Consider the following 12,741-nt stretch of genomic DNA (forward strand, 5'->3'; position numbering starts at 1 on the left):
GGTATAGCTCCATAGAGCCTCAAACACTAGGCACATTACTTATTAAGGCTCACTGGTATAAAATTTTGTCCTCCACTTATGAGGTTATAAAAAAATCTCTGCTCAGCCTCTCAAAAAATTCTCCCTGAAAGAATCGATGCCTCTCATGGAAACCAACCTGGTTCCTTGTCTTTCTTTCTGTTTCCTCCTATTCCTTGCACCTGTAACTTTGCACTGTATTACAAGCAAGATGAAAAGACTATAGCTTTTAAAGCTGTTATTAGCATTAGTGTTCATCTCTGTGCCTAATACATATTTTTTGGAAGCAGAAACATGCTATTAAAAACATTATATATCATATGGCAAGAATAATAGTAGCATTGCCCTTGAAATTTTGTTCCATTCTTGTTTTTCCTTTTCTTTCCTTGACAGCAGGGTAGAAGTTCTACAACATTTCCAATTTTAAACTCATTTCCACTTTCCCTGCTGTGAAGCATTTAAATCTTGCACTGTCTACACAAGTGCCTTAGGTTTCCTTGACAGTGTGCTTCAGGAGTCTCTGTCTTTCCAGGGCTAGACGTATGGGTTTGTGTTCATCAATGGAAGGAACCTTGAGAGATATAGTAATATTGGGCCTCAGAGAACACTTTAACTTCCTGTCATCTGGCTTCATCCAGAAGACAATGAGGTGAGTTGTCCAAATCCTGCTTTGAGATCTCATAGCTTTGAGAATGATCTTCATCCCAGAATCTGAACTGCAGCATCTATTTCATCATGTGATACCTTCTCCTTTCTTTTTTTTTCAACTTTAATTTAATAAATATAAATTTCCGAAGTACAACTTTCAGATTATAGCAGCTTTTCCACCAATAAGCTCCCTCCCACCTGCAACCATCCCATCTTCCACTCCCTGTCCCATCCCATTCTTCATCAAGATTCATTTTCAATTATTTTTATATACAGACATCAACTTACTATATACTTAGTAAAGATTTCAACAGATTGCACCCACACAGACACACAAAGTTTAAAGTACCATTTGAAGACTAGATTTACAGTTATGTCACATAGTGCAACACATTAAGGACAATGATCCTACATGGGGAACAGGTGCACGGTGACACCCAATGTTGATTAACAATTGACACTCTTATTTATGACATCAGTAATCACCTGAGGCTCTGGTCATGAGCTGCCAAGGCTATGGAAGACTCTTGAGTTCACAAACTCCGATCTTATTTAGACAAGGCCATAATCAAAGTGGAAGTTCTCTCTTCCCTTCAGAGAAAGTTACCTCCTTCTTTGATGGCCCATTCTTTCCACGGGGATCTCACTCACAGAGATCTTTCATTTAGGTCATTTTTCTTGCCACAGTGTCATGGCTTTCTATACCTGTGAAAATCTCATGGGCTTTTTAGATGGATCCAAATGCCTTAAGGGCTGATTCTGAGGCCAGAGTGCTATTTGGGACATCTGCCATTCTACAAGTCTGCTGTGTATCCCGCTTTCCATGTTAGATTGTTCTATCCTTTTTAATTCTATCAGTTAGTATTAGCAGACACTAGTCTTGTTTATAAGATCCCTTTGACACTTAATCTTATCATTATGATCAATTATGAACTGAAACTGATCACTTTGACTAGTAGATGGCATTGGTACATGCCACCTTGATGGGATTGGATTGGAATCCCCTGGCACATATCTAGCTCTACCATTAAGGGTAAGTCCAAGTGAGCATGTGCCAAACTGTACATCTCCTCCCTCTCTTATTCCCACTCTTATATTTAACAGGGATCACTTTTCAGTTAAATCTAAATACCTAAGAATAATTGTGTGTTAATTAAAGAGTTCAACCAATGGTATCAAGTAGAACAAAAAATACTAAAAGGAATAAAATAGTAATCTATCATGTCTTTCCAAGTCTTTGTGTATGAGAAAATAAAGAATGATTTATTCATCTAATCTATTGAAAATGCCAAGCTGTAAGATTGTGCATTGTTGAACTTCAGGACGTTTTTCAAGAAGATTGATGTAAATAAACCTGAAACCAATAAAACAGTATGAAACATTGGGGCCGGTGCTGTGGCGTAGTGGGTTAAAGCCCTGGCCTGAAGTGCTGGCATCTCATATGGGTGCTGGCTCAAGTCCCAGATGCTCCGCTTCCGATCCAGCTCTCTGCTATGGCCTGGGAAGGCAGCGTAAAATGGCCCAAGTTCTTCGGCCCCTACACCCACATGGGATTCCCAGAAGAAGGTCCTGGTTCCTGGCTTTGGATCGGCACAGCTCCTGCCATTGTGGCCATCTGGGGAGTGAACCATCAGATGGAAGACCTCTCTCTCTGTCTCTATCTCTCTCTGTAACTCTGTCTTTCAAATAAATAAAATAAATCTTTAAAAAAATATGAAACATCAAAAAAGCGAAGAGCTTTTTTTTTTAAAAAATAAACAAAATTGAAACACCATTGGTCCAACTAAACAAAAAAGGAGGTAGAACACTCAAATTAATAAAATTAAAGATGAAAAGGAAATGTAACAACAGACTCACAGAAATAAAACAAAATTAGCAGAAATTATTATAAAAAGTTCTATGCCAACAAAGTGGGAAATCTAAAAAAAAAGGATAGATTCCTAGACACACATGACATTGCTAAAATGAGTCTTGAAGACATAAAAAACCTAAACAGACCAATAACCAAGACAGAAATGGAATCAGTAATCAAGATTCTCCAAACAAAGAAAAGACAAGGACTGGATGGCTTCACTGTTGAATTCTACCAAACATTTAAAAAACTCCAATTCTTCTCAACCTATTTAAAACAATTGAAAGGGAGGGAATTCTCCCAAATTCTTTCTCTGAAATAATTAATTCCTAAACCTGAAAATATAGAACAGAGAAAGAGAACTACAGACCAATTTCCCAAATGAACATAGGTGTAAAAATCCTCAACAAAATATTAGCCAATCAAATCCAACAACATATCAGAAAGATTATTCACCTGGACAATCTAGGATTTATACCTGGTATGCAGGGATGGTTTAACATTCACAAATTGATCCATGTGATACATCACATCAACAATTGGAAGAACAAAAACTATATGATTATCTCAATAGATGCAGAAAAAGCATCACAAAAATACAACACCATTTCATGATGAAAACTCTAAGCAAATTGGGAATAGAAGGAACATTTCTCAACAAAATCGAGGCAATTTATGACAAACCCATGGTCAGCATCATAATTGAATGGACAAAAGTTGGAAGCATTCCCACTGAGATTTAGAACCAGACAAGAATGCCCACTCTCACCATTTCTATTCAATATAGTACTGGAAGTTTTAGCCAGAGCCATTAAACAAGAGAAAGAAATCAAAGAGATACAAATTGGAAAGGAGGAACTGAAACTATCCCTATTTGCAGATGACATTATTCTATATATAGGAGATCCAAAAGATGCCACTAAGAGACTATTGGAACTCATAGAAGAGTTTGGGAAAGTAGCAGGATATAAATCAAAACATAAAAATCAACTGCCTTTGTATACACAAAGCCATGACTGAGAAAGAGCTTGTAATATCAATCCCATAAACAATACCTACCAAAAAAAATCAAATACCTTGGAATAAATTTAACCTAGTATGTCAAAGTTCTCTACAATAATAATTGTAAAACATTGAAGAAAGAAATAAAAGACACAAAAAATGGAAAAGTCTTCCATGTTCATGGATTGAAAAAATTAATATAATCAATATGTCCATACTACCAAAAGCAATTTACAGATTCAGTGTGATACAAATCAAAATACTAAATACACTCTTCTCAAATATATAAAAAATGCTGAAATTCATATGGAAACAGAGGAGACCCTGAATAGCTAACACAAAAGCCGGAGGCATCACAATACCAGGAAGTTATAATCAAAACAGCTTGGTATTGGTATAAAAGCAGATGGATTGACCAACAGAACAGAATAGAAATGCCAGAAATCACCCAAGCATCTACAACCAACTTATCTTTGACAAAGGAGCTAAAATCAATCCCTTGAGCAAGGACAGTCTCTTCAACAAATAGTGCTGGGAAAACTGGATTGCCACATGCAGAAGCATGAAACAAGACCTCTACCTTACACCTTTCACTAAAATCCACTGAAAATGGACTATATGACCTGATACCATCAAAGTATTAGACAACATTGGGGAAACCCTACAGGACATTGGCATAGACAAAGAGTTTTTAGAAAAGATCCCAGAGGCACAGGCAATCAAAGCCAAAGTTGACAAATGAGATCACCTCAAATTGAGATGCTGCTGCACTGAAAAATAAACAATCAGCAAAGTGAAGAGGCAACCGACAGAATGGGAGAAAATATTTGCAAACTCTACAACTGATAAAGGCTTAATAACCTGAACATTTAAGAGAGCAAGAAACTCAGCAACAACAAAACAAACAACCCAGTTAAGAAGTGAGCAAAGGACTCAAGCAGACATTTTTCAAAAGAGGCCAAATTTGGCCAAATTGGCCAAATGGCCAATAGGTACATGAAAAAAATAATCAGGATCACTAACCATCAGGGAAATTTAAATCAAAACCGCAATGAGGTTTCACCTCATCCCTATTAGAATGGCTTTCATACAGAAATCAACCAACAACAAGTGCTGGTGAGGATGTGGGGGAATAGGTACCCTTACCTGCTGTTAACGGGAATGTAACCTGGTAAACCCACTATGGAGGACACCTCAGAAACCTGAATGTAGATCTACCATATGACCTAGACAACCCACTCCTGGGAATCTACCCAAAGGAAATGAAATCAGCATATGAAAGAGCTATCTGTAAACCCATGCTTATCACAGCTCAATTCAAATAGCAAAGACATGGAATCAGCCCAAATGCCTATCACTGAATGCCATGGAATACTACACAGCAGCAAAAAAATAAAATTCAGTCATTTGCAACAAAATGGATGAAGCTATAAAACATCATACTTAGTTAAATAAGACTCTCCCTAAGGGACAAATACTATATGTTCTCCCTGAACTGTGATAACTAATAGAGCACCTAAAAGGCAGCATGTAGAAATGAAATTGACACTTTGAGAAGCAATGACATTGAACAGCCCATGTGTTGACTTTTGTGGAGCACTTCTTTTACATTTTAATTTTTTCCTTTCTTTTCTTTTATCTTATTTTACTTACCCTTTTTTTTTTTTTTTTTGACAGGCAGAGTGGACAGTGAGAGAGACAGAGAGAAAGAAAGTCTTCCTTTGCCGTTGGTTCACCCTCCAATGGCCGCCGCAGCCGGCACACTGCGCCTATCCAAAGGCAGGAGCCAGGTGCTTCTCCTGGTATCCCATGGGGTGCAGGGCCCAAGTACGTGGGCCATCCTCCACTGTACTCCCTGGCCACAGCAGAGAGCTGGCCTGGAAGAGGGGCGACAGGGACAGAATCCGGCGCCTGGACTGGGACTAGAACCTGGTGTGCCGGCACTGCAAGGCAGAGGATTAGCCTACTGAGCCACTGCGCCAGCCATACTTACCCTTTTTTTCTTTCATACTAATCATTGAGCTCTTAACATAGAGTTAACTATATTTGTATAAACTAAATTAAAAATAGCTTTTAGTTAAAAATAAGAGTGAGAATAAGAGAGGGAAGAGGAAGGGGGTGGGAGTGTGAGTGGGAGGGTGGGCATGGAGGGAAGAATTACCATGACCCTAAAGTTATAATTGTGAAATGTATGAAGTTTGTTAACTGTAAAGCAGTATAGTTCTGCATACATTCCTGCTGGACCATCCCCATGGATCACAGGGTTCCTTTGCGCTCAGGGTGTCCCACCAGCAGGTTCTGCAGGAAGAATGACAACTTGACCTTGAGCTTTTGCACCTGTTGCTACATGGCCCACATCAGCACAGAGAAGCTGTCCACATGGAGGAACTGCAACAGCCCAGCCTCCTGCTCCTGGAGATGGCGAAGAGAGCCTTGATGCGTACCATGAAACAAGAGTCCCAGTCGAGCAGCCATAGCAGTTTGCCTAAGGGCCAGCAAGGACACCAAGGACCAGCACCTGCTCCTGGATGGCCGCCATGTTCTGGCAGCAAGTAGCAATGAGCTGCCCCGTGCACAACCGCAGCCTGGTGCCCTGCCTCCAGGTACTGGCCCGCCAGCAGGTGCATACCAGACAGCTGGCAGAAGTCTTCGACATTGTCCATATTCTCACACAGCTCGAAAAGCAGTTCCAGGGCCCCCTCAGCCTCCTATTGGTCAGTGGCCAGTTCTACCTCGAGGGCTGCAGGAGGCAGGTGGTGAAGGAGGGCAAGAGCCACTGGAGGAATCGACCTGCTGTCACTTGCATCAGTGGGACAGCAAAGCCAGGTGGCTATGCAGCGAACTGGACATAGGTGGCTTTGGAGGGCTGGCCGCAGAGTGGGGAAAGGATGTTGCACAGTGGAAGATCTGCTGCTGCTGAGGAGGGGAGGGTCAGCAGCAGCACCATGGGAACTAAGGACTTGAAGGCTATATGGGATTTGTAATCTCCCGAATCAAGTATACAGAAAATCAGTGAAGAGGGGGTTGGAATATAGACTGGGAAAGTCAACATTAATCAACTCCTTATTCCTTACAGATTTGTATTCTCCAGGGTATCCAGGCCCTTCTCATAGAATTTTTTAAAAAGTATAGGTAGAACAACCCACAGTTTATTTTTAAAGATTTATTTATTTATTTGAAAGAGTTACACACAGAGAGAAGGAGAGGCACAGAGAAAGGGAGAGAGAGAGAGAGAGAGAGAGAGAGAGAGAGAGAGATCTTCCATCCACTGGTTCACTCCCCAGTTGGTTGCAATGCATGGAGCTGCACTGATCTGAAGACAGGAGCCAGGAGCTTTCTTCCATGTTTCCCATGTGGGTGCAGGAGCCCAAGGACTTGGATCATCTCCTACTGCTTTCCCAGGCCATAGATGAAAGCTGGATTGGAAGTAAAGCATCTGGGACTCAAACTGGTGCCCATTTGGGATGCCGGCACTACAGGCGACAGCTTTACGTGGTATGCCACAGCGCCAGCCCACAATCCACAGTTTCAATCAAAGAAGGTGCTGTTCAGTTGCTGCTCACAATAGTTGATACCCCAGGATTTGGAGACGCAGTGGATAACAGTAATTGCTGGCAGCCCACAATCAACTACATTGATAGTAAATTTGAGGACTACCTAAATGCAGAATCTTGAGAGAGAACAAAGGCCTGATGCCTGATAACAGGGTGCAGTGCTGCTTATACTTCATTGCTTCTTCAGGACATGGACTGAGGCTGTTGGATATTGAAATTATGAAACGAAAAAGTAAACATCATCCTACTTACTGCCAAAGCACACTCACACCAGAGCAATGTCAACAGTTTAAAGAATGAAGTCCAAGAACATAAAATTGAAACATATGAATTTCCAGAAACAGATAATGAAGAAGAAAGTAAACTTGTTAAAAAGATAAAGGACTGGGGCCGGCGCTGTGGCACAGCGGGTTAAAGCCCTGGCCTAAAGTGCCGGCATCCCATATGGACGCCGGTTCTAGTCCCAGCTGCTCCTCTTCCAATCCAGCTCTCTACTAAGGCCTGGGATAGCAGTAGAAGATGGCCCAAATCCTTGGGCCCCTATACCCAAGCGGGAGACCTGGAAGAAGCTGCTGGCTCCTGGCTTCGGATTGGCGCAGCTCCAGCCATTGCAGCCATCTGGGGAGTGAACCAGCAGATGGAAGACCTCTCTCTCTGTCTCTACCTCTCTCTGATACTCTGTCTTTCAAATAAATAAAATAAATCTTTAAAAAACATGATAAAGGACTGTTTACCTCTTGCTGTGATCCATAGCAATACTATCATTGAAGTTAAAGGCAGAAGAGTCAGAGAAGGTACAATCTTTGGGGTGTTGTTGAAATTGAAAATGGTTGGCTGGCGCAGCGGCTCACTAGGCTAATCCTCCGCCTTGCGGCGCCGGCACACAGGGTTCTAGTCCTGGTCGGGGCGCCAGATTCTGTCCCAGTTGCCCCTCTTCCAGGCCAGCTGTTTGGTGTGGCCAGGGAGTGCAGTGGAGGATGGCCCACGTGCTTGGGCCCTGCACCCCATGGGAGACCAGGAGAAGTACCTGGCTCCTGCCATCGGATCAGCGCAGTGCGCTGGCCGCAGCACGCCAGCTGTGGTGGCCGTTGGAGGGTGAACCAACGGCAAAGGAAGACCTTTCTCTCTGTCTCTCTCTCTCACTGTCCACTCTGCCTGTCAAAAAATAAAAAAAAAATAAAAAAAAAGAAATTGAAAATGGTGAATACTGTGATTTTACTATTCTAAGAAATATGTTGATAAGAATATGCATGCAAGACTTGAAAGATGTTACTAATTATATTCACTATGGGAACTACAGAAGCAAAAAACTGGCAGCTGTGACTTATAGTGGGGTTGATAACAAGAAAAAAGGGCAGCTTACTAAGAGCCCTCTGGCACAAGTGGAAAAAGAAGGAGGGGAGCTGGTAGCTAAGGTGAAGAAAGTGGAGATGGAGATGGAGCAAGAATCTGAAAATGAAGGTCAAAGAAAAAGTTGAAAACATGGAAGATTCTGATGCTGAGCTCATTCAGAGCCATGAACAAATGAAAAAGCATTTGGAAGCACAGCACAAAGAATGAGAGGAAAAACGTCTTCAGTCTGAGGAAGAGAAAGCAAACTGGGAAGCTCAACAATGTGTTTTAGAACAATAGAACTCTTCGAGAACCTTGGAAAAGAACAAGAAGAAAGGTAAGATCTTTTTTTTTAAGATGTATTTATTTACTTGAAAGAGTTACACAGAGAGAGAAGGAGAAGCCAAGACAGAGAGAGTTCTTCCATCCGCTGGTTCACTCCACAGTTGACCACAACAGCTGGAGCTGCACCAATCCAAAGCCAGGAGCCAGGAGCTTCTTCCGGGTCTCCCATGTGGGTTCAGGGGCCCAAGGACTTGGGCCAGCTTCTACTGCTTTCCCAGGGCATAGCAGAGAGTGGGATCGGAAGTGGAGCAGCTGGGACTCAAACATGCGCCCATATGGGATGCTGCCACTGCAGGTGGCGGCTTTACCTGCTACTCCACAGCTCTGGCCCCAAAAGGTAAGATTTTAAAAAAATATTTATTTATTTTTTTGGAAGTCAAAGTTACAGAGAGAGAGAAGGAGAGGCAGAGAAAGGGTGGGGGTGGGGGGGCGGGGTCTTCTGTCCGCTGGTTCACTCCCCAGTTGGCCACACGGCCGGAGCTGGGCCGATCTGAAGCCAGGAGCTTGAGCTTCTTCTGGGTCTCCCATGCAGGTGCAGGGGCCCAAGGACTTGAGCCATATTGTACTGCTTTCCCAGGCCATAGCAGAGCTAGATTGGAAGTGGAGCAGCTGGGATTTGAATAGGCACCCACATGGGATGCCAGCACTGCAAGTGGTGGCTTTACCTGCCATGCCACAGTGCCAGCCCTGAAAGTTAAGATCTTTTAAACTCTCTATTGAGAGTATTAGTTGCCAATGTGCCAGCTTGGACATCAGTGTTTGTTGGATCCGTTTGACCAATTTGCCCCAGTTTTATCCATAATGATGGATTTAACAGCATGACAAAAATTATTTTTGTGTGTGGGATTTTTTTTTTTTTACAAGCAGAGTGGACAGTGAGAGAAAGAGAGACAGAGAGAAAGGTCTTCCTTTTGCCGTTGGTTCACCCTCCAATGGCCGCCGCGGCCAGCGCGCTGCAGCTGGCGCACGGTGCTGATCTGTAGCCAGGAGCCAGGTGCTTCTCCTGGTCTCCCATGGGGTGCAGGGCCCAAGCACTTGGGCCATCCTCCACTGCACTGCCTGGCCACAGCAGAGAGCTGGCCTGGAAGAGGGGCAACCGGGACAGAATCCGGCGCCCCGACCGGGACTAGAACCTGGTGTGCTGGTGCCGCTAGGTGGAGGATTAGCCTGTTGAGCCGGGGCGCCGGCCTATTTTTGTGTTTTTGATCTTGATGGAGATTAAGACACCCTGTACTGTCTAGGGTGTTATATACTATATACTTAGAAAATAATGGCTCTAAGTACCTTTTCTTTGTTTTTTTTTTCTTTTTTTAAATTAAACAAATGTCTTCAGTTTAATGGAAAAGAATATCTTATTGTTCTACAATTGTGTTCTGGTGATTTGATTGTTTACAGGATATTCCAAAATAAAAGGACACTGGAAAGTTTTCATTGAGGATAAATTTCCATAATATAGGCTTCTCTATAGCAATTATAATATAGGTTGTATTATATTATAACAATTATAATATAGGTTCCATTCAGTGTAACATACACAATAACATAATTTAGTCCAACACAGTGGACTCTGTTTTTTGTCACTTCCATTGTTTAAAATACACATGGAGAAGAAAAGATATGCTTTCAGTACACCTACAGCATTTTTATAACAATCTTTCTTGTTTGCATTCTTTGAATATATATTATTTTCCTTTAGTGCCCTCTTTAGCCAGAATCTCATTACCATTTCATTTCTGAAATGACATTTAATTTAGATATTTTCCATGTATTGGCCCTGGTAAAATAGAAAGTAACATCTTTCTTATGGTAGGAACCAACAGGGAAACTTACCTTTTGCTCCCTTTTTACACTTTATGGTAAGTAGCAGGAGGAAAATGCATTTATAGATCATTTCTTTAAAAAAAAAGATTTATTTATTTATTTGGAAGGCAGAGTTACAGAGAGGCAGAGAGAGAGAGAGAAAGAGGGAGGGAGGTCTTCCATCCACTGGTTCACTCCCCTATTGGCAGCAACAGCCGGAGCTGCACCAATCCGAAGCCAGGAGCCAAGAGTGTCTTCTGGGTCTCCCACGCGGGTGCAGGGGCCTAAGCACTTGGGCCATCTTCCACCACTTTCCCAGGCCATAGCAGAGAGCTGGATCGGACGTGGAACACCAGAGACTCAAGCTGGCTCCCATATGGGATGCAGGCGGTGGCCCCACCTGCTAAGCCACAGTACCGGCCCCTTTATAGCTCATTTCTAGTTAAAATTGTGAAGCTAACGACCAACCTGCTTCTACCTACATACAATCTCTTTATGTGACTAGAAATGGGGAAAATGGCCTCTTGAAGAGAAAAAAAAAGCCACCATTCTGCATTTAGCTATATTTATATATTGTATTTCTGTATTTTTTGTTTGTATTATAAAAAATTCACTTAATAAACAAGGTTATGAAATAACAGGAAAAAGAGTTGGGTCAAGTCCAGTCAGAGAAGCAAGAGAAATGTGGTTCTTTTTTTTCAGATGCAGCAAAGGCCAGCATGGAGCCCTCTGTGACTTGACTCCTTGGCTATCAGGGTATAGTCAAGGCTGTTACTAATCATTGGCAGATATTTATGATATTAGCCACAAGTGCAGCAGTGACCCAACCATTCTCAAATGGCACCACTGGAGACCAGTAACATAACCAAAACCTAGTATTTGATCTACAAAAAAATCCTTTGCATGGTAACAAAGTCTTGTCATCTTGTTTAATATGATTTCTCATGGCATCAGTAATTTAGCAAATAATTTGGTGCCCAAAGGGAAGAAGGAGCCTCCTGTTTGGAATGAAGACAAAGGGGTCAGATTATTTTTTATTCCTGCCTGAGCTGCATGACTGTGTTACTGAGTGAGAATTCTGTAATGTAGATTCTTTCATAAATCTTTATTCTCTAGAGCTCTAGCCTCTAATTTATGAATGCTTAGAAATTAAAGAGTAAGGAGCCTGCGCTGTGGCGTAGTGGGTTAAGCAGCCGCCTGCAGTGCCAGCATCCCATGGGCGCCAGTTTGAGTCCCGGCTGCTCCACTTCCGATCTAGCTCTCTGATATGGCTTGGGAAAGCAGTATAAGATGGCCCAAGTCCTTGGGCCCCTGCACCCTTGTGGGAGACCCGGAGGAAGCTCCTGGCTCCTGGCTTCAGATCAGCGCAGCTCCAGCTGTTGTGGTCAACTGGGGAGTGAACCAGCAGATGGAAGACCTCTCTCTCTCTCTTTATCTCTCTCTCTCTGCCTCTCCTTCTCTCTGTGTGTAACTCTGACTTTCAAATAAATAAACCTTTTTTTAAAAAAAAAGAAATTATAGAGTAAGAGAGGAATTATAGACTGAGTAGTTTTGTTGAGGATGACTACATGTTACAGTTCAGATTGAACGATGCATCATCTGTAGTCTCTGACAAGACATGATTTATGCAAGGTCTCTGTACCCTCACCAGCACTTGTATTTTTATATATTTTTGGTTACAGCCATTGTAGTGGAGGCGAGCTGCAATCCCTTTATAGTTTCAATCTGCATTCATTTAAAATGTGTTCTCTTAATCATATACTCTAAAGATACAGCAATAGAGTAATAGACTGGACCTGAAGAGAATAAAAATTGTCTCTGAAAAGCCATGGGCTCTCGACTTTTATTTACATGAAAGGATGGCCATGTCGTTAAGTGGGTGTCATGGAAAGTACCCTATCCTCTGAAGGCACATCAATGTGTTTACTTGCTCAGCAGATTGAAGCAAATAAACCATTAATTCCTTGCAAGGCCTCTATGTTGCTATTGTCTACAAACTAAAGTGTTAAAATGCTCTTTACTGATGCTTTTTAAAAAGGAATGTATTAATTGCCATCCAAGCTTTCTGAACTTCTTACATAAAGAGACAGGAGAGTTTCAAACTCTCTTATATGCTGTGAAATTTGTTTTTTCTTAAAGAGTTCTTGCTTATACTGGTGCTGCTACCACTTTAAGGATACAGAACTGGGC

The 12,741-nt window shown here is 42.1% G+C and overlaps 1 pseudogene; it reads left to right on the forward strand.

The window, feature by feature from the left end:
- The first annotated feature begins 6,408 nt into the window (after positions 1-6,408).
- Positions 6,409-8,781, forward strand: LOC100345718 (septin-7-like; annotated as a pseudogene).
- Positions 8,782-12,741: the final 3,960 nt, after the last annotated feature.

The sequence above is a fragment of the Oryctolagus cuniculus genome, chromosome 1, assembly GCF_964237555.1.
Source record: "Oryctolagus cuniculus chromosome 1, mOryCun1.1, whole genome shotgun sequence".
Classification (NCBI taxonomy): Eukaryota; Metazoa; Chordata; class Mammalia; order Lagomorpha; family Leporidae; genus Oryctolagus; species Oryctolagus cuniculus.